Source organism: Bombyx mori, chromosome 3 (assembly GCF_030269925.1).
Source record: "Bombyx mori chromosome 3, ASM3026992v2".
Taxonomy (NCBI): domain Eukaryota; kingdom Metazoa; phylum Arthropoda; class Insecta; order Lepidoptera; family Bombycidae; genus Bombyx; species Bombyx mori.
The window spans coordinates 10,446,982-10,470,351 of NC_085109.1; the positions used below are offsets into that span (position 1 = coordinate 10,446,982).

At 35.9% G+C, this 23,370-nt stretch overlaps 1 long non-coding RNA gene and 2 other non-coding genes across 3 annotated transcripts; 1 reads left to right on the plus strand and 2 right to left on the minus strand.

Moving 5' to 3' along the window:
• On the minus strand, nucleotides 1–1,291 carry LOC134201510 (uncharacterized). Its single transcript, XR_009976849.1, has 2 exons — nucleotides 1,091–1,291; nucleotides 1–892 (listed from the first exon to the last, which is right to left on the minus strand). It is a non-coding gene; the product is annotated as an uncharacterized LOC134201510 (long non-coding RNA).
• A 20,054-nt stretch (nucleotides 1,292–21,345) lies between these two features.
• TRNAS-UGA (transfer RNA serine (anticodon UGA)) lies at nucleotides 21,346–21,427 on the plus strand. The gene has a single exon. It is a non-coding gene; the product is annotated as a tRNA-Ser (tRNA).
• A 996-nt stretch (nucleotides 21,428–22,423) lies between these two features.
• Nucleotides 22,424–22,514, minus strand: TRNAY-GUA (transfer RNA tyrosine (anticodon GUA)). The gene is given in 2 exon segments: nucleotides 22,424–22,459; nucleotides 22,478–22,514. It is a non-coding gene; the product is annotated as a tRNA-Tyr (tRNA).
• Between the last annotated feature and the right edge of the window lie 856 nt (nucleotides 22,515–23,370).

Consider the following 23,370-nt stretch of genomic DNA (forward strand, 5'->3'; position numbering starts at 1 on the left):
TTTAATAATGTTAACGACTTCAGTTTATTATAAACCTTAATACTTAAACATAAAGTTTAATTACCATTGCAAAATATATGTATTTAGGTCCTTTCGTCAGAAAAAGAATATTATGGAATAAATTTAAAATGTCACTTGAACATAAAAAGTCATCAGTACAAAAATATTTATTCTAAAATGATACTTAAAGCCTAATTTATAAGGTTAAAAATATTTGTTTAAAATTTCGTGCTTATTGTATTGTGGAACTAGATGTAGTTCTTGGTATTACATTTCAATGCTCAGAACACAGTAAGTATTGAAAGACATAGAGTTGCAGAATATACATATTTGTTTTAGGTTTGTTTTGTATGGTCGCAACTATTTTTGACCGATTCAAAAAAGCAGTAGATAATATTTTACATTGCCGCTATTACAACAAATAGGTGATAAAAAATAAAATTGAATAAAGTAAAAAAAATATGAAAGGAAACACGAAACATGTTTTCCACGTATTCTTTATACAGAAGTAATTAAAACAATAATGTAGGTTTAATTACCTTTAAACAGATTCAGTTTGTTATAAAGCTGTCTTTTAGAAGTCATTTTTATATGAGCCGTTTCTTTTTTACAAATATAATGTAATCTTATATCAATGAATTTTTCTATAATCAGTTTAATTTAGGCTTATTTTATGGCTGTGTTCGTTTCCCCCAGAAAACAAATCCTTTTCAGCATATACGCTTAAAATATTTACACATACATATAAAGTTTTTTTAATACTTTTTTGCATTGATTTGCCACCACCATTGAACAATTCTAGAATTTTTATAAGGGTTCAATATTTCTTCTCCTCTTTCTTTCGCGACAATATATATCCATTGTGCACAGCGACAAGGGGCTACTAGGAAATCTACAAACAAAAATAACATTATAAAATAACAAAACTACTCTATGCATTCCCTGTCCAAGAATAGGTGATGTTTGTTACAGTAGTTGGTGCCTTGTAGCAAACATTGGCCAAACAATTACAATATTCGTAAATTGTGTTTTATTTACAATATAATTGTGTTTATTATTTTATGAAAAACACTTAATAATATAAATTTACCAAAAAAAGATATTCCTTCCAAAACCTTGGTGTTACGGTGGTTTTTTACTCAGTTTTTGAACGCGCATTGCAGCGTTTTGACATCTTAGTGTTGGCTATGATTGGACCATACTAATTTGAAATAAGACCACAAATTTATTTGTGGTCTTATTTTTCGGGCCGTTTTTGAAGCGCTAATCGCGAATCTAGTAGTATTATTGATCGAAGAGTTTTATAATAAGAAACTTCGTTCCTATCCGGTGTCCCAAGACACCACACATCTTTTTTTTTAAAACTATGACACATATATTATTAATTTAGCAGAACACGTGTGCTCATTTGTAGAATTGCTCAGAGTTCGAATACATTCATCACAAGACCCCAATAACGCTCGACCCAACGACTTGCCTGTAAGTGTCGGGTTACCGAAAAAGCATTCCATCAAGATTGTCGTCTCGGTAATCACAGGGTGGTTCCTTTTTTGTTATACCTTAATGTCTTTGATTTTCTTCAATCTTTTACTCATATTATTATAATCTGATATTACTCTAAGGATTTCTAATTTAGTTGTTTTTTCACAGATTTACTTTATGTTTAAGGAGTTTTTTTTTAATAATTCTATTTACGGACAGACGATTTGGATCACAATGCCGTTGCCCTCTCTGTGACAATGTGCTGAAGATTTCCGGTTTGAAGGGTGGAACAGTCGCTATCTTGTTCCAAGCTGTATGTATGGTGGCGTTGAGTATGTACCTGGGCCGCTAATTGGTTACTATCAGATGGGCTGTGAGTTGGAATAAAAAAATGCCATTGAAGTTGTACCAAACATTATCATCATCGTTTTGTATATAATTATGTAAAGCTTACGCTGTGTTTTTATTGACAAACGACGTAATGATTGGACCGAGTAATGACCTTTAATGCTGCAATCAAAGAACAACAGATTTAATAACAATGTTTGTTCGAATTTGGTATTTAAATTTCCCGCCAATTTGATCGGTAGCCGCGCGACCAACTGAGTGTGATACTAGCGCCACGCGCTGGCGTGTATGTAAACCTCTACAAATCAAAAGAAAAAAGACAACAATCAGGGGTTGGCGGTATTTTTTTTTTTAATACGTAAAAAATCATTAAAACTGAGCTATTGTACAATATCAGTTCGTCAAGTTCAAAAGTTCGAAACGTAGTAACTAACATATTAATCTGTGAGAACCTATTATGTCATAATCATTACCAGTCCACTACCACTTCTGGATCAATGTGCTTAGTTCGAGTTTTTAACGTTCTCGATAGCGTAAAAGTTAACTCTAATTTGTATGCAGTTGGAACAGCGGCAAACGTAGGTAAACGTTGAATGGTCCATTATAAGCGGCAATTGACTGAGATTTAATGATCTTGGTTCATAATATAAATTTTATTATATTTGACATACATTTACTGTTTCTCTCAGGTCATTACCGCATTAAGGGGAATGCCCACTCTCCATAGTGTGCTAGGCCCAAGGTGGACATCAAATATTACTATAAAAATGGACTGATTCAAATTCTTAAATGTATTAGATATCTAAAAAATATATTGAAATTGACGCCACTATTATAAAAAATATAATAAAAATAAAAAACTCGTTTTGAGGTTAATTTTCTATATAAATACCTCAAGAACTTTTCTTTTTTTAATGTTTAAGATGTTCCTAGTGTATTTTTATCCAATTGTAGTTATTAGGGTATAAAAAACACACATACTTCTTTAAATATCTATATTTTCATCTTCATACACAATTAGTAAATCATCTAAAAATAGCACAGGAGAGCTTAAACACGGTTTTAAATCTCGGTCAGGTTAAAACCACAATTCACACAATGTTTTTCAGTCGTAGTATGTAACGTTATTGATAAAAGCAAAAAAAATCAAAACACATCCATTTTGAACGCAAGCACAAGCAGCAAGCGAAGTGTCAGTCAGTCAGATCAATATCAGTGTTGTCAGTATAAAGAAAAATAATTACATGAAATTCATATATCGATCATTTTTTACAACGTAAATGCGCCACCCACCTTGAGATATAAGTTCTAAGGTCTCAAGTATAGTAACAAGTTAAAGTCCAATGGGTATGTCTTTGATGTTATTTTATGTGCTTAAAATCGATTGATTAATGATAATATTTAAAATGATTTATTTATTTGTTTTTTTATATACTTAAAATGTTTACTTAATACGTAAAAGGTTTTGAAGCTGGCAATATTTTTCCCGCAAAAATAAAATTCTTGTTTTTTTCAATAGAGTTACTTTTTTTAAACTACTTATTGTAAACTGTAGTGGCGCTTATTTGGAAGAAAGTAAATGCATATTTATTTATGACAAAATTAATGCACTAGGTATTTTTTCTCTAATCTATTGTCCGCTTTGGGCCTGAAATGGGCCGTCCCCTTTATGATACATTAATTTAATAACACAAATAGAGCAATAAGTGTATGTAAAAATCAATGTTTAAGTCGCATCTGCGGTCTAAACATACAAAAAATCATTATGATAATGAGGCTTTTTTTTTGCTTAGATGGGTGGACGAGCCCACAGGCCACCTGGTGTTAAGTGGTTACTGGAGCCCATAGACATCTACAACGTAAATGCGCCACCCACCTTGAGATATAAGTTCTAAGGTCTCAATATAGTTACAACGGCTGCCCCACCCTTCAAACCGAAACGGATTACTGCTTCACGGCAGAAATAGCCGGGGTGGTGGTACCTACCAGCGCGGACTCACAAGAGGTCCTACCACCACTACTAATGTCTGTTTGACTGAGTCTATAATAACGATAGTTTTCGAGTTAAACAAAATGTCCACTTCATAAATACACTCCGTCATCCATTTCAAAGAAAAGTTCGTGACTTTCGACCTAGAAATCTCAATAAAGTCAAATTCAAAAACAACCATCAAATGTAATGGTCTGTTCACATTGGACAGTGCGAAGTGAAAACAAATCTAGATACTAAATACGCGTATTAAGGGTTCTTAGGTGCTGTGAAATTGAAAGTGCTTCGCGGTTTTACCTGCGTTCACTTTGGAACTCAGAATTATTGATGTTAGCTATCATAGAACAGAACATATTTGACAGATGTCTGTATGTTACTAACGCCATTTTCAAGGTAACTTTGCCTATATCCAAGTCCCGAACAACAGACTCATTCTTTCTCTTGGAAGATCTGATACCGTCCAATATGAATAGCAATGTAGAGAAGACAAACCTATAAAGGACGGTTGCACGAGTCACGTTCCAACCCTCAGACAGCCCACTGAGTTTCTCGCCGGATCTTCTCAGTGGGTCGCGTTTCCGATCCACTGGTAGATTCTGCGAAGCACGGCTCTTGCTAGGGTTCGTGTTAGCAACGTCGTCAGGTTTGAGCCCCGTGAGCTCATCTACTAGTTAAGGTTACGCTGAAATAGCCTCTCAAGGCTCTCGGCTTAGGTAGGAAAAAAAACAAAAAAAGTTCCATCTGGTGGAAAGTGGTTAATAGCAACTCGTAGCATCAAAATGCCGCTACCAAACTTGAGACCTGATGTGTCAAGCCATGAAATTATTGTATATTTTTATTACCAAATTCTGCCAGACGTGTGATTGGTTTAAACGCAATTGCGGTTCCCTTAATCATCATTATTCCGCAATTAAAAAAGGTCGCCTTTAGTTATTGCTCTAGAGTCTAGATGATAATACTAATCAATCTATTGAGCCCTAATTGATCAAAAACAAAGGCTCACGGCTCTTCTACTATTATTCTAAATCTTAATTGTATCTATTGTTCAACGCCTATTACAACCCTCAACCGGTCACCGTCCTCGTCGAACCCGTCGCTTGCGACGAAGGGCTCGACGAGCTAATTAACCCAAAGACACAGCCCACTGAGTTTGTCGCCGGATTTTCTCAGTGGGTCCCGTTTCCGATCCGGTGGTACATTCTGCGAAGCACTGCTCTTGCTAGGCTCAATGTTAGCAACACTCCGGTTTGAGCCCCGTGAGATCACCTACACACGTTAGGGTAAAGCTGAAATAGCCTCTCAAGGCTATCGGCATAGGTAGGAAAAAAAACCCTCAAACTGGAAATACATATTAGAATACGTTATAGCTTCTCGGCATAATTGAACCTTGGGACCTTGCGATTAAATAATACTTCCTACCATCAGGTGTCGAAATCGATTCATATTGTTATCAATAAAAAATTAAATCTCTCCACGGAAACAGTGTAAACGAGCCTTTACTACAGCAGTAAAGAGAGCCGAGTCTAACCTAATCATTACAGTTTCACATAAACGTTTCAATCATTAACAAAAAAACCGTAACCAATTCGCGAAAAGAGCCGCAATTTGGAGGGTATTTCCGGATAATTTGCTTGACATATTTTGTCTCAATTCTCCGAGTGCTTTTACCGTTATCAGCAAGCCAATACTTAACACCGGACTGAAATAATTGATTACCAATCTAGAGTGAATAATGTGAATATCAATAGCAGTCCCACGAGATAGTCGGACCCGATTCGATCTTGTCTGGACATCAAGTTCCGCGAGGCCAAGGATCGCAGCAGGTGTAGAACAATTGTGCATGAGAGTATGATGAAGCGGGGGAGTTACGACCCTCATCAGTGTCATCATCATCAGAAATTGACGTAAGGAATGTGAATAAAGATTTACATCGATGTCGCATTTCATATCGCCAAATCAATATTTTCTAGAGAACCAATAGATAGAAAAATAAGGTAGCCATTAAAACCGAATGAGGTACTATAGTATTACCTATTAGATAAAAAAAATCCAAACCAACATAGATCCACAAGACTTAAGTCGTCGTAGCCTGAAGGATAAGACGTCCGGTGCATTCGTCTCTAACGATGCACCGATGTTCGAATCCCGCTGGCAAGTACCAATTTTTCTAATGAAATACGTATTTAGCAAATGTTCTCGATTGACTTCGACAGTGAGGGAATAACATTGTGTAATAAAAACCAAACCCGCAAAATTATAATTTGTGTAATTACTGGTGGCAGGACCCCTTGGGGGCTCAAATCAGTACTGTCTTTTGTTTAATGCATCCTTGCACTGGAATTAATTCCTGAATTTCTGGTGACGTTCAGGTACAAGGAAGCGTGTGTCTACAAGTATACAATTACATCCTCTTTGTGTTTGACGGTCGCCGACCGTAGGGCGTCGGTCCGTGACCATTCTACGACCGTTTTATTTTGTGCGCGCTTGTCAACATTCTATACAAGACTCTTTGTTCTCGAATTCATTACCGTTTGAATCTATTACAAGGACTTCCTGAATTAGGGTTAACGGGTATTATAATATAAATCTTTCTCATGCAGTGTCTCATTTTACAAGGGTAGGGTGGTTACCTATACTGGTTTTATTTATTTTAATTTTATTTTATATGTTTGTGGCCAATATGCGAAAGTTTGGCTGAAACAACGAAAGAACAAAATAAATGAAAAACAACAAAAGGCGTTTTGGCGGGAACGCAAGCTGTCAAACGATATTATTATTTTCTTTAGGATATCTCCAGGTAGTGTGTACTATTTATTGGTGACTTATTAACCATTTAGCATGGATGAAAGTACACAAATGAGGGATAATGAAATAAAGACCCAGTGCGTTCCTGAACCTGATGTCTTAATAAATTCATAGCATTTTACTGCGACATCATTAAAATTTCATCTCTTCTCAATTTATTACAATTTCAACTAAATCATCTTCATTTTATACCGCTCCATTACATTTTTCAGAAACAGAGTTTGTGTTTATTTAATAATAAATATTTTAATAATCAACGCCATACCGAAAAAAAGGAGAAATGAAATGTAAAAAAAAATGCGATAGCGTAGACTACCTTATTGTTCGTGAAACTGTCTAATTTTTTAAAGGGACTCCGGTTACTGAGACCTTTAGGTCAAGTCTTATTTTAATTTATATTTTTATTTTTATGAATAATGATAATATGAAGTGAAATGAATTAATGAAGTTGATTAATATGAAACATGGCATGAAATGAAGTGAAATGGTTTTTTTTTTATTGCTTATATGGGTGGACGAGCTCCCAGCCCACCTGGTGTTAAGTGGTTACTGGAGCCCATAGACATCTACAATGTAAATACGCCACCCACCTTGAGATATAAGTTGTAAGGTCTCAGTATAGTTACAACGGCTACCCCACCCTGCACACCGAAACACATTATTGTTTCACGGCAGAAATAGGCGGGGTGGTGCTACCTACCCGTGCGGACTCACAAAAGGTCCTATCACCCAATGAAATGAAATGAAATGAGATGATATGGGATGAAATATAATCTCAGTAAAATGGTGGTCATTTACTGAGACTTTTTAAGTGGACTTTTTGAAGGATCCCGGGAAATTACGTTCAGCGGCTTTGTTTGATTTTCCCACATTTTTGCACTTTCACAGATACTAAACAGTTCATAAACCACCGTTGTTGTACATTTAAACCTGAAGAAACACTAAATAGACAAAATAAGACAAATCACACAATATCACTCCTCGGGTTTCCGCCAAAAGTTCCCGAAACTGTCTAATCATTATGAAAACAACAGATTAATATTACGTTCCTAACAATATTTTAAATTACTCTGTAATTACAACACACATTGCATGCGTCAGATTCGAAGTATTAAATCCCAAAGTTGAAACAATGAAGCAGGGTCGTCGCACCTTGTGGGAGGACGGAGAGGAGCGAAAGGTTCGGATTCACGTCAACATTGAAGACCAATCTTGCAAATTAAAATTTAGCAGTTTCAACATGACATGTTGTGTTTTATAATTATTATTTTTTTGGCAAGCCGTTGCTTTGCTATCGCTTAGTTCGTAAACCAAATTCTTGTACATAATATATATTATCTGTAGCGGTAATCTGTAAAGTATCTTAAGCTTTTTTTAATTGCTTAGATGGTTGAACGAGCTTACAACCCACCTGGTGTTAAGTGATTACTGGAGCCCATAGACATCTACGACGTAAATGCGCCACCTACCCTGAGATATCAGTTCTAAGGTCTCCGTATAGTTACAACGGCTGCCCCGCCCTTCAAACCGAAACGCTTACTGCTTCACGGCAGAAATAGGCAGGGTGGTACCTACCCGCGCGGGCTCACAAGAGGTCCTACCAGAGGTTCTATGTAGGATACACAATTCAGGTAAAGAACGCATTAATCTTGATTTTCACCTACTTACTTTCCTATAATAATGCTAAAAATATTAAGTACCAAAGGAATATAATGCTGACCCACTATTAAGAAAAAAAGGATATTCCAACATACACAAATGCTATACATAATGAAATCAGCTTGTTTCGAAATTTTCAGCAGAAAGAAAGCATTAATTAATAGAGTAGCTCCACCGCACGACTCACCGCTAATTCAGCGGTGATAATAAAAGCATTTGTGATATTATCTTGGCAAGTGAATGGAAAATGTCAATGACACTACTTTCAATGACATTGGAGGTGTTTAATTTTATGCAATCGTTTGTACAGTCATACTATACTGTAATCCTAAGCTCCGCAAATTTAAATAAAGAAAAAATGTTTTAGACATGTGAAAGACGAATGTACTTTTTCCAAAAATCGCAAATAAATTGTAAATTTTCCGTGTTCGACTGTAATGAAATATGCATTATGATGGTGCAGTATTCGTGATGTCAGGCGGCGGCGTTCATCTTTTTAAAATAAACACAAGTTCTTTTTTTACAACAATATTTTATTTTAAAAAACGTTCACAAAAATATTGGTTTAACACCTCTGTCTCAATTCCCTTATTATATTTTTGACTCTACGCGAAATTACTGATCTTGTATCGTCTTTTTGCATTAAAAGTATACAATTTCCAAAAATATTCGAAATTGAGTTAATATGCGGAATTATTTGGTATCATCAGTATTTTTCTCATAAATACTGTCAAAAGAGCGTAGTGTAGTTTTAGTTTTTTTTCTTAGCTTACCTATATTTTGACTACTATTAACAAAATAAATACATAATTTTATCTTATTTTAAAAGATAATGTAACTGGTAAAAACTAAAAAATAATGTTGCAAAGATGATTAATATTAAAAATATCATAATGTGTTAAACCTTTAAAACACTCTCCTGTAAAATTTAGAAGTTTTGAGATTATGTATACAGTTTTAATGCGAGAAGACGATTTTAAGGTGCCTATCTACCGGTGTGGAGCGAGGCAGCGGAGCGGAGAAACGGAGAAATATTAAGCAATAAGATTGCACAAAATCGAAATCATAAGATTGCAAAATGATTTTGGATTACCCCTAAGGCTCGCCACCATAACCGATCGTGTGCAGCCGGCATCCAACGGATTCCCGTGATTTCTAGCAGGTCGTAGGTCCACCTCGTTGGATGCTTAACGACTTTTTTGTTTTCCTACCTATGCTGATAGCCTTGAGAAGCTATATCAGCTTCTCCTTGACGTGTAGGTCAGCTCACGGGGCTCAAACCGCGTGTGTTGCTAACACTGGCCCTAGCAAGCAGAGCTTCGCAGAATCTGCCACCGGATCGGAAACTCGATCCACAGAAGATCCGGCGAGAAACTCAGTGGGCTATGTCTGTGGGCTACGCTACTAAAGAAAACATTGACAAAGATGACAAGCATTCGTTTGTTTGTTGTTTGTTTGTTTGTTTGTGAGTTTGTTTGTCCTTCTTTCACGTCGAAATGAAGGAACGAATTGTCGTGGTTTTAATGTGATAAGTAGAGTGACGTAAGCTATCTTTTATCCAGAAAAAAATATCTTATTAACATCAAAGTATACTGAAACTTTACCTTGGCCATGCCGGCGAGGCTGTGGGTAACAGCCAATATTTAATAATTGTTAATAATTATATATATTATCTGTGAACTGTTGTGAATATTTCGACTACAACGCAACACGATGTGCGTTGTTCAAGAGGCGCTTCGCCTTCATATATTTTCTGTAAGAGGGAACATTCGTTTCCTCATGCATTCTCTAGACCTTGAATTTTGGTGTCAAGGCAGCGTCATCGCCATAGATGTGATGAATCACACACAATGAAATAATTTATGGTGTGAACACCATAGAATGAGTGTGAACACCATAATTATTTGTGTCATAAACAATACTTCCGCAACCGAAACACTCTCGAATGAGACACATTATTGAGCTCCTCTCTATGGTGTTTCCCAAGCGCTATGACATGTCCATCTTAAAATGAGGCTTATAGAGGGTATTAAACGGCAGGCAGCGGCTTGGCTCTACCCCAGGCATTGCTGACGTCCATGAGCGACGCTAACCAGTCACCATCCGGTGGGCCGTAAGCTCGTCTACCTACAGGGGTAATAAAAAAGACTGACGTTTATTTTAATACTGGACAATAATCAAACATGCAACGATAGCATTTCTAAACATACAAACAAAAGGTTGATAAACAAAGGAGAAAAAGATATTTAACTTTGTGGTATTCTCTATTTCGATAACTCAATACCGGAAAGTGAATATACATCTCACTCTGTGGCTACCGAAGCCTTTAAACGTCACGGAGCATCTCTCTCTCTCTCTCTCTCACTTTGAGAGACGAAGTCACAACAACAGCCAGAATGGGTGGGATTTGCTAACAGCTACCTGAGTTCCTCCAAAGGCGACATAATAACTCAAGAGTAACTGCTTCACGAATAAATCTCTACCGGATCGGAATCGCGACCCACTGAGACGATCCGGCGAGAAACACACCGGGCTGATGTTTAAGTTAGGTTGCTGTTTAAGTTAGGTTTAAGTTAGGTACTCGTCGAACTCTGCCTAGTTCGACGAGTACGGTTACCGGGGTCCCTAAGCCTGTTCCTAGTGTTAGAGGCTAAAGGCGTCTAATGTAATGGTTATTGGATCTGATGAATCCGTAAGGACGCGTCTAGGGCGTCGACGATGACCGGCTACTGCATGATCAGGAATCGAGGAGTAGTCAGCGGCTGCTACGATAAGGCGATTATTATGACGCATAGCTTTATCGAAGTACCGTTCCGACGCTGACCTCATGTACTTTCGGATTGATTCGAGGCCCAGGTCGTCGTGTAGGTCAACGTTCGTCATCAACCACGGAGCTTCGACAGCTAACATGCAAAAGCTGGACTGTAGGGATTGAAAAGTGTCTATGTGTGTGCAGGCCGCGTGAGCGAACACCACACTCGCGTAAGTTATGACGGGCCTTATGTAAGTTTTGTAAAGTGTCACCTTGTTCCGAAGGGACATTTTACTCTGCTTACAGATCATGGGGTAGGTCTGCCCAGAATAAACGCGGCGCGGTCGCCGACTGATTTAATATGCGGGCGAAATTTCATGGATGCATCCAGGGTGACTCTCAGGTACTTGTACCTTCCCGGCCCAAAGTATGGGTTGGCTAAAGAGGGTAATAGATTACTGCTCCACCATAGATGGTGAGATTCCTCCTTTAACTAATTTTGGTATATATCCACCACAGAAATAATATCAAGATGATTTATTTCTGTGATATCCACAATATCAAAATTATTACATTACTTTAATGGTGTTTCAGTATTCTGTTTCGCGTGCGAATCAATAAATAAACGATTTCATCGGAAAGCGTGTATGCCTAAGTAAAACAGCAACACACGTCCACGTGAGAGAACACCTGGACGGACTTGTGACGGCCAAGGAGCGTGATTGTGGTCAAAAAACGTAAGTATTAAATTATCGGTAGGGAATGGATGAGGTAGTATATCAACCGCAGAAATATCATCTCAATCACTTGTTTATTAATCCAGTTTTTTTTATCTTTCAATATTTTTTTATCTTTCAATACTGTCGTCGTCGTGGCCTAAAGGATAAGACGTCCGGTGCATTCGTGTTGAGTGATGCACCGGTGTTCGAATCCCAGGCGGGTACCAATTTTTCTAATGAAATACGTACTCAACAAATGTTCGCGATTGACCTCCACGGTGAAGGAATAACATCGTGTAATAAAAATCAAACCCGGAAATTTAATTTGCGTAATTACTGGTGGTAGGACCTCTAGTCAGTTGGCGCGGGTAGGTACCACCGCCCTACCTATTTCTGCCGTGAAACAGTAATGCGTTTCGGTTTGAAGGGTGGGGCAGCCGTTATAAATATACATGAGACCTTAGAACTCATATCTCAAGGTGGGTAGCGCATTAACGTTGTAGATGTCTATGGGCTCCAGTAACCACTTATCACCATGTTGGCTGTGAGCTCGTCCACCCATCGAAGCAATAAAAAAAATGTATAATGAAATCGCAAATAGCTCGATGTAAATATAATTAACTTATCTGTTAATATATAATTGGTCTCAATCTTCGAACGCCTGCAGTACAAACATCGGCACTCCAGAAGGATATTGACGCAATCAGCTGTTTCATTCCATTAGTTGTTATCTGTCATCTGAGACGCCGAGAACGCTTCGCAGAAAGGCGCGTGCGTGAATGCGCACGCTCCTCTTCGTAAATAAACAGCAAACGATGAAAGTCGAAGCGAATGGTATTGATAATAATGGCATCTACCTATATACATATTAATACGTGAAGCAAAAACTTTGTATCCCTTTTTACGAAAATTGCGCGGACGGAGGAGTATGAAATTTTCCACACTTATAGAGAATATAGAGAAGAAGTGCACAATGCTAATATTTTTTAAAAATAATGCACAACAGATACATTAAATCAATAAAGAAAACATTACACACACTACATACCATGTATTTGACGCACACACGCATGCATACTATTTATTGTCAAACTTTTGTTCTTGACGTCTGTTGTCAAATTGAGAATAGATTAAATATTGTTTGTCTTTGTTAATATTTTTTATAATGTAGTCTTGGTGAAATTTGTGATTATAGAAGTATAAAATACAATCATAAAAGTGTACAAACTTACAATTCCAATTAATTATAGTCGAATTTCCGACCGAATCCGATCGAATTTCGGGACCTCTAGTTTCGGTGTAAACAATCTAAACAGTCACCCTAATTGAATATGCAATTTCGAAAAGGGCACATGTCGCATATTTTGTCAAATACGTTTTTTCATATACATAGATGTAGTTTTGAGGCTTACCTACACCCATTTTTATAATAATTCCAGTAATTTTCAATTGCTAATCAACACTAAAATATACATATCTCAAAAGTTAATATTTTAAATTTTACACTGCTTTAGAAAATAATCAGATTTTTTTCATTTCCTGAACATTTTACATTATCAGAGATGTGCCCTTTTCGAAATTGCGTATTCAATTAACATAGCCACCGAAAATAGCGGTCGGGTGTAGAGGAATATTTTCCAAAAATAAAACAGAAGAAAATGTTGGCAAACCTTAACAATGTAGCATTTGACAGTCAATACATAATGACGTTTTAAAAAAAACCGATGTTGCCAATATAAAAAAAAACCGCAATTACCCTGAATTTTAATTAAAACACTGATTGACATAAAACATTGAGTGAAGTCGTCGTGGCCTAAAGGATAAGACATTCAGTGCAGTCGTATCAAGGAATCTGTGCTGGTGTTTGAATGCAGGTGTTCACGATTGAATTCCACGGTGAAGGAATAACGTCGTGTAATAAAAATCAAACCCACCCTGCCTATTTCTGCCGTGAAGCAGTAACGCATTTCGGTTTGAAGGGTGGGGCAGCCGTTGTAATGTAAAAATTGAGAGACCTTAGAATTAATGCCTCAGTATGGGTAGCGACATTTACATTCTTAATGTCTATTCACTCCGGTAACTACTTAACACCAGGTGGGACGTGAGCTCGTCCAACCATCTACGCAATAAAAAATTGTTATCAATCTAATTTTAACATTCTAAGCTCTTAAAAGTTTTTATGGTCAAGAGTTAAGTAAACTTAAGTAAATACTAACAATGTTATCGCCATCCTATTCAAACAACGATGTGTATTCATAAATATAGAATTTTAGAATGCAACCGATAATAATAAATGGCGCCATGAACTCAAATATTTTGCCTAAACACTACTATCATAATTTGACATTGGAGCCATTGCTATCCCGCCATTTAAACTGTCTCGCATCATTATTTGGCGGCAGAAATAGATAAAAGGAGTTCAGATTTGAGCTACTAACGAAACTTGTCAGAAGCAGTCAGGCGTTCAATTTTTTTAACTTACCTATTTGCCTATGGAGCTGTCCCAGATTCGCGCGGACGGGTAGGTGAGCTCAGGAGCTTAACCTGAGAGAAATTTCCAACACTAATCATAGCAAGAGCTTCGCATAATCTACCTGCGGATTGGAATCGCGACGCGAGAAGATCCGGCAAGAAACTCAGTGCGATTTGTTTCCAAGGGTAGTTCTTTCGTCGTACTCTTCGTTGCTATCGACAAAGACGGCGACCGGTGCTTGGAGAGCCTAAAAGCACCGAGAGTGGATCCGATGGATCCGACACGACATGTTTCGGACGACGCCGACGGTGGTTTTACGTTGCCCCTTCGCCTGAGGCAGATATGCGTTCCATTTACAAATAATGTCGCAAATAATTCCGTCGCATAATGTTCCATTTACACTTTACATCTATGGGCTCCGGTGACCACTTAATTTCATTTGTTCATCTAAAGGAAATAAAAACAACTGTCATAAAATAGGGCAATTTAAAAAAAAAAAAACAAAACAATATTCAATTCGATGTTATGTTCGTCGGATCGTACGATCTAAAGTGCCTGTTCACCATTTAAATGTTATGCCCGATGCTTGTACAGTCGTGCGCTTCAGTTGGTATAATAGATAAAATATATTTTGGACGCAGTTTTTATTTAATTTTCGATATTATTTTTTTCATAAAATGACTTTTCGACCCACGTCATGGTATTTTCATTGTTAGTACCATTAGTGGCAACAACAATACCAAGAGACCGCGATAACTCTTTTTAATAGGCTTTTATTAGTTTCAGACGTATTTATGTATGTTTGTAACGGAATCTTTGAACATGATTTTGACCCCCTTCAAAAGTCGGATTAATTTGGTATACTTATTAAGGACCGATGACAATTCAATACTATATTAAAAAAAAAATTGAAAAAATTGAAATTCAACTAAAAATTAAAAATAAATAATAGTTTTAAAAAACTAACAGAATACGCTTTTATAGAAAATTCAACTAAAAAATAGAAAATAAATTTTAATAAATTTGAATTAAATATAGTGTAAGAAAAAATAATTTTATTGTAAAAAAAGCGTGGAGTGCATGGTATCAGTAGTTATAAATATTTTATGGACAGATATGAGTAGAAGGGTTATTTTGATAATATCCTGAAAAGCAGCCCACGCTTTTTTTCACACAGCCGAAAATCATCGGACGCGCGGGTTGAACGGCCTCCGAGGAGTACGGGGGGTGGCCACCAGCTTCTTTCGCATTGCGAGTCCAGGAAAAAATAATTTATTTAATAAAATACTAATAATAATAATTAAAGTTCAATTTCCGCTTCGAAATCGGTCTACATTAAATATACATATAAACCCAGTGTGTATAGACATAGTGTAAAGACATTTCTATACTAGAATATTATAAAGAGGAAAGATTTGTTTGTTTGTTTGTTTCGAATAGGCTCCGAAACTACTGGACCGATTTGAAAAATTCTTTTTACATTAGAAGCCGACATTGTCCCTGATGAACATAGGCTACTTTTTTTTATTTTTTTTATTTTTTTTTTGTTTCATGTGTGTTTTAATGTTTCCGAAGCGAAGCGAGGGCGGGTCGCTAGTATATTATATAAATAGACATAACTATAAATAGTATCAATTTTGTGTATCGTAATACTTTTCCTCCCGACTACTCTGTTTACATTAAGGGAGCTTCGTCTAATGCAGTTTTTATGATACCCATATACTTTTGTTTTATGTCGGTCTGTTCGTTCGTCCCTAACCGAGCCTAAGCTTCTTGTTCACAGAATTTACTGCTTGTTTAAAAATTTGTTTTTTGTAAACCACTCTATCTAGAAAGCGTTAATAACAATATTTTGTGTCTTAGCTATTAAATATTCATAATATCTCAAACAAATTACAATTTTTTTTGGCTTATTGTATTGCTGTGTGAGTTTTAGTATTAATTCAGACCACACTTTTATTGTTTCGTATACTTGTTACATGTTTTAGGACGAATTTAAATTTATAAGGGCTCCGCGTTGAAAAAGCTTTATCGGAATGAAGTAGTGAAGACGAAAGGTTGGTCACGTAGGCATAAACTTTCCCTTTTGAGTAAAGATATGATCCATTAATTGTACTATTTTGAAGTACAGTCACCAATACCTATCTGACTTGAATTGCTTATTTGATTTATGCCCCCCAAACATTAAAAAAAACTTATATAAAAATAAAACACTGCGAGTTCAATATTTGGCATTATTACCTTAAATTTACTTTGGTAATTTGCCAATTAATGATTAAGCGAAATGTGTAAATCTACTGTGTGCTTAGTGAGAGTATTTTAACTTTTCGATCGCGTCAAAGTTAACTCAAATATGTATGGAACAGCTTCCCTTCGTTTGTCGCTAGGGGCGCTGTTCCAACTCCATACAAATTTTTGATAACTTTTACGCGATCGAGAATTTAAAAAATTGAATCTTATCAGTGAGTCGCGATTCTGATCCAATGGTTGTTTCAGCAAAGCACTGCTCTAGCTAAGACAGATGGTTGCAAAATCTACGAGGCGACTAGCAAACAGGTTGGTTGAAAGAAACCCCATTCATACGTTTCGAATTGCAATAAAACAGTCATCATTGAAATTGTACCGTCAGTCACTCGAATACGGTTCATAATTCCGCGATCACTGACAGTGCAATTCACTGCATCACACTTCGAAGTAAGCCACGTTCTATTCTTTAAGACCACAGAGCAATTTACTTTGTTTCATCCAAGAACAGAGATTTTTTATTGCTTAGATGGGTGGACCAGCTCACAACCTACCTGGTGTTACGTGGTTACTGGGAGCCCATAGACATCTACAACGTAAATGCGCCACACTCCTTGAGATATAAGTTCTAAGATCTCAGTATTGTTACAACGGCTGCCCCACTCTTCAAACCGAAACGCATTACTGCTTCACGGCTAAAATAGGCAGGGTTGTGGTACCTACCCGTGCGGACTCACAAAGTCCTACCACCAGTAAAAGTAAGAGCTAAAGACAGTGCTGTTTTTAAAATAAATTAAAACACTTCGCTCTAAAAAAAAGAAACGCAAAATAATCTGGAAATCAGATCAATAAACAACAAATAAGTTAAGTAAATATTTTCTTATTGAATTCATTTACAATTGAACCGTTATCCGTGAAGGCCAGTCGCCTTCCTGATAGATCGTGACTTAGGAAGGACTGACAAATTAAATCGGACACATTGGACTTACACTATGGTATCGTGTATTTGTTTAAATAAGGATTTATTTCGTGCTGAATTTGGATTTAAATTAGGTTTAGGAACTCCAATGAGGAAATTTCGAGGTTTTGGATATTTCGGAAGAAAAGTTAATTCTTGAATACCTACATTAAAATATCTCGAGTCCTTTAGTTATATTAACTACTAGCTGTACCCGTCCGCTTCGCTGGGCATTTAAAATTAACATTATTATTTCTCACCCCCACAAATATTCTCATCATTAACGCCCCCGCAACTGATGTTGGGAGTCCAACACTCGTATAAATATTAGCCTATCCATTAATTACATGTATTTTCTACATGGATACCAAGTTTCAAGTCAATCGGATGCACGGTTCAGTAGCTATAACAGAACATCCGTAAAAACCAGTGTAGATTTATATATTAGTATAGATTGTTTAAATTTTACATATAAATTTTGTTTACATTCATTATTATAACTGACAATAAATATTATATACACAATTTACATTGAAGTAGAAGAAGTTTTATTTATTGAATTAGTTAAAATTAATTCTTCTAACCCTCTCAGCGATTTAGGATGTTGAAATATCCGAGTCCTGCGAGCATATGAAACTACCCACAAAAGCATTACATTACCAGTAGTTTTGAAGTAACCGTGACCTACAGTAAGTACCACAATCCTGCCTATTTCTACCTTAAATCAGTAATGCCCTTCGGTTTGAGGGGTGGCACAGCCTTTATACTGTAAAACTGAGACTTAAAAATCATGTCTCTAAATGGGTGGTGATATTTACATTGTTGTTGTCCATGGGCTCCAGCGACCACTTTTTACTGAAGCAGATAAACTATGAGCTACAACATTACTGTAAGACTTCGTAACATTCTGCATTAAAATCATAAATTTTTTTTATTGAAATACGCTAAGCCGAAAAGTTCCAAAGTCCTTCCAAAGCTTCATTAGTACATTCTATTATAGAAACACAAAAAAAAAATGCAATCACTGAGTATTACCATAATGTAGATATTAAGCCTGATTACAAAATTTGTAATCAAATTGAAGATTCTAGAATATACAAAGATAGATTTATTAATATAATACCTTTATTTATAGTGTTAGTGCATCCATTGCATTGAATATCTATAAAAATGATAATTGTAAAGCTGTAATCGAAAAATTTTTTTGTTAAAGTATTTAAATACATATGTTAATATACTTATCACTTTAATTGTAAGTAAGGTATTAAGGACCCAAAACTTACACCTTCTTGTAGTAACGTCAAGTATTTCCGCCAAATCTACGTATTATTATTAGTTCTCTACAGATTGTACCGGTCACCGTCGTCGTCGAACCCGTCGCTTGCGACGAAGGGCTCGACGAGCGAACTAACCCATAGACACAGCCCACTGAGTTTCTCGCCGGATCTTCTCAGTGGGTCGTGTTTCCGATCCGGTGGTAGATTCTGCGAAGCACTGCTCTTGCTAGGGTCAGTGTTAGCAACTCTTCGGTTGAGCCCCGCGAGCTCACCTACAAACGTTAGGGCGAAGCTGAAATAACCTCTCAAGGCTATAAGCATAGGTAGGAAAAAAAAACAGATTGTTTAATTCAGAACATTTCAACCTTTTGCGGTACGAATTTTAAATTTATCAATCACATAACTCATTCATAAGTCGAAATATAATTAAGGATTGGTGAGTAGTAGCAATTTTTTCATAAAAGAAACATTTGGGTTTAGAAAAAATAAATAATGATTCAAATAATATTTACTGAAACGCTCTGTCGCCATTTTTGTTGACAGAATACCGATTCTTTAATGACAAACGATTGATAACTCACGATTTTCGTGTAAAGTAAATAAAAAGTCAAAATATGAATCAATATTGAAGGAAACATATAGTTTTTTATAACTACTAATAAACTATTCATCATTATCATCATCATCATCAACAGCCCACAGTCGTCCACTGCTGGACATATGCCTCTCCCAATCTACACCACTGAGCCCGATCTGCGGCTCTCATCAACTTCTTGCCGGCCACCGTTCGGAGGTCATCGCACCACCTAGCCAAGGTGCGTCCCACGTTACGTCTTCCGCTGCGCGGTCTCCACTCGACAACCCGTCTGTTCCAGCGATCGTCAGTCCTACGGCATATATGGCCAGCCCACTGCCACTTCAGCTTGCTGAACTATTGGACCACGACAATTATATTGTGTTGTAACAGATTAACCGCGAAAGTCGTGTGTATTTCCATTATTTCAAATACACCGCTTATTAATTGTCGAATAGTTGAAATTCGTGAATAACGTACTATCTGCTACCTGCCACCTGTGAGCGTTCACGGTAGCTCACAAATTAAATTTGGTATCGCAGGCATGTCTTTTTTTTATGCTTAGATGAGTGGACGAGCTCACAGCCCACCTGGTGTTAAGTGGTTACTGGAGCCCAGAGACATCTACACCGTAAATGCGCCACCCACCTTGACATATAAGTTCTAAGGTCTCAGTTTTAATAGTACAACGGCTGCCCCGCCCTTGGAACCGAAACGCATTACTGCTTCACGGCAGAAATAGGCAGAGTGGTGGTACCTACCCGTGCGGACTCGCAGTACGTCCTACCACCAAAAAAGACGTCCTATGGCCATGGTCCTACTGTAAAAAATATCTTTAATACTATCAATAATCCGATTACAGGGTTATCTACTGGGTCCAATTGTTAAACAACCACAAAAGATCATAAATCATTAAAATCGGTCCCAATAGTTCAATGATAGAGAATTGTACTGAGTCATTATAATCAAAGATTTATTTATGTTCATTTAATGATAGCAAATATGTTTTACAACACTAAATTTATCCTGGTATCCGCAGAAGTTAAAAGAACTACATCGTGTCTACGAATAAGTTAATATGAAAGTGCACCTTTCGATACTATGACGTTTCTTTCTATCTTTACACACATTTTAGTTCTAATTAAGGCAAGTGTAAGTTGCATCTGTTTCAACTTTTACTATTAGTTAGTTTCATTTTGAATAAATATCTAAGTTAGAATGAACTCATTGCAAGATCTCTAAAAAGTGAAAAGATAACAATTAATGCATACTATTTTTTAATTTTAAGTTATTAAGTATCAATGTCTTGATTGAAATTATGGATTCTAGATATTTAATTCCTTGTATAATTTATAACTATCAATAATATCTTTTTAATAAATATCGTTATAAGAAATCGGTGTTTCCCGAGCGCTATGACATGTCCTTCTTCAAACGAGGCTAGTATTAAACGGTAGGCAGGGGCTTGGCTCTGCCCCAGGCATTGCTGACGTCCGTGAGAGACGGTAACCACTCACCATCAGGAAGGCCGTATGCTCTTCTGCCTATATGGCAATGAAAAAAATCATTAAGCTCTTAATTTATTGACCAAATATAACCATCTCAAATGTATGAAAATCTTAAGTGTTCGAAATTTGAAACTTTAACTGTTACTGAAATTCTGAATGATGCTCCCATCTAGTGTTGAATAAAAGAAAAATAATAGCGACATCTATGATTGAATAGAAGACATCACTGTCAATGTAATTTTAGCAATTGAACCCGCTAGATGGCGCTTTCTTCAAAATATCTATTTAACAAATTGAAATGACTATAAACTTATAGTTTTAGAATTAAAAAATATACTTACTTAAACAGTATCATAATCAAAACATACTATAACATTGTGATAAATTAAAAAAAATAAAAATTATTGTTTTACTGTATACGATTTTTGCAAAAGTTTATGGAGTATAAAAAATGTATTCATTATTAGTTCACAACATTGAAATTCCTTCAGTATATCAACTAAATAGTGAAATTTTACTTGTAAATACTTTAGTTATTTCGTAACACTTTCCGTGAGCTGCGGTGTCCGAGTGGTTAAGGAGATGGACTTGAAATCCATTGGGTTCTACCCGCACAGGTTCGAATCCTGTCCGCAGCGGCTTTTTGTTGAAATTCGTTTCAACAATAATAATAATTCTTACACGAATCTGTAATAGAATTTCACAAAACCAACCAAAGGATTATTATTATTTTTTTTAATTACATTTTAAAGACTTAATTTTGTTTGTTAATTTAATAATTACCAGAGGTCCCGCAGTAGTCGAAATTCGATTATAATTACATAATTGGAATTGTAAGTTTGTACACTATTATGATTGTATTTTCAACGCCAAGACTACACTATAGAAAAATATTATTAAAGACAAACAATATTTAATCTATTCTCAATTTGACCATAGACGTCAAGAACAAAAGTTTGACAATAAATAAATAGTATGCATGCGTGTGTGTGTCAAATAGATGGTAGTGTGTGTAATGTTTTCTTTATTGATTTAATGTATCTTTTACATCGATCGTAGATCTACGATCGATTATCTTTTATGCATTATTTAAAAAAAATATTAGCATTGTGCTCTTTATCTCTATATTCTCTATAAGTGTGGAAATATTCATACTCCTCCGTCCGCGCAATTTTCGTAAAAAGGGATACAAAGTTTTTGCTTCACGTATTAATAGATAGATTTGAACATTGTTTGTTAAAGTATAGATTTGGTTGTAATAGAAATATCATGTTATTTGTATTAATCGTAACAATACTCTTTAAGCAGATATATATTTTAATTTCTTAATTATACGTTAATCTAGAATCCGAAACTACTGCTAGAAAATCTGGAAAATTTTCATAACAAATATTATATAAGTTTTATAATATAGTTCATATTATAAAATGTAATAGGTATAAAACACATATTATATAATAATATATAAATAAAATTATTGGAAAAAACCGTTTCATTACTGTTCTACTCTGTTATGTTTGTTTTAGTCTACAAAAGGCACCATTAATTAATAAAATGTTTACATTGATTAGTAGATTACTTGTTTTTACGAGTCTTAATTCTTTATTCCAAAACATCAAGATATTAAAAAAAACTCCTTCGAGCCGGATTTGAACCAGCGACCTATGGATTACCACAACTTTGACTCACTACAGTCCACCGCTCTACCAACTGAGCTATCGAAGGCCTACCGCCCAGAAGCGAAATTAAAGACAATACTATAATAAAATTCTATTAACAATCAGTAAAACTATGAGCGTCAATGTTAATAAACCTCATTCGGTGGAATACTTACGTCATTCGATGTTGCAACCTTATATAGCATAATTTATTTAATCAATAATTTTTTTATGAATAATGTAGATAGATGGTTATGTTATCAAAAAATCAATGTATGCGTGATTATTTTGACAAATAACTACCCAATGCTATGAATACTGGCGGATAAGTTCTAAGTTTCCAAACTTACAGCATTATGGGATATATAAAAGCTTAACAAAAATCACTCTCTCATTCCGTCTTTTGTTTTATATTCAAAAGTCAATTTTAAATCTAACCCCATCTAAATATAATTCATCTATTCTCGGCTTTGTTTGCAGAAACGGTCAAAGCTCTTGAACTCTTGAACTATTCGTTCAGAATTAAGCCGTTGAATAAGTTATTGTCAAATATATTAGGGCGCTTAAATATAAAACAAAAAAATCACATTCATATATAATAAAATAAATATTACGTAAACTATGTTTTTTTCTAGTTTTTAGTTTAGTGTAGTTTTTTTTTTATGTCCTTGTAGGCAGACGATCATACGGCCACCAGATAGTGAGTGTTCACCGTCGCCCATGGACGTCAGCAATGCCAAGTTCAGTTCAGTTCATGAAGAGCTAAGCCACTGCCTAAAAAAGCCATTGTTAAACGTAGACTGATACGGGCAATATGACGTATTGTAAGCCCGCATGAGTAGGTACCATCATCTATCCAATTTAGATTTTTCTGCTCTGAAGAGCAGAACCAGTGCTAGATTCGTGATATAGCTGGTAGAAGT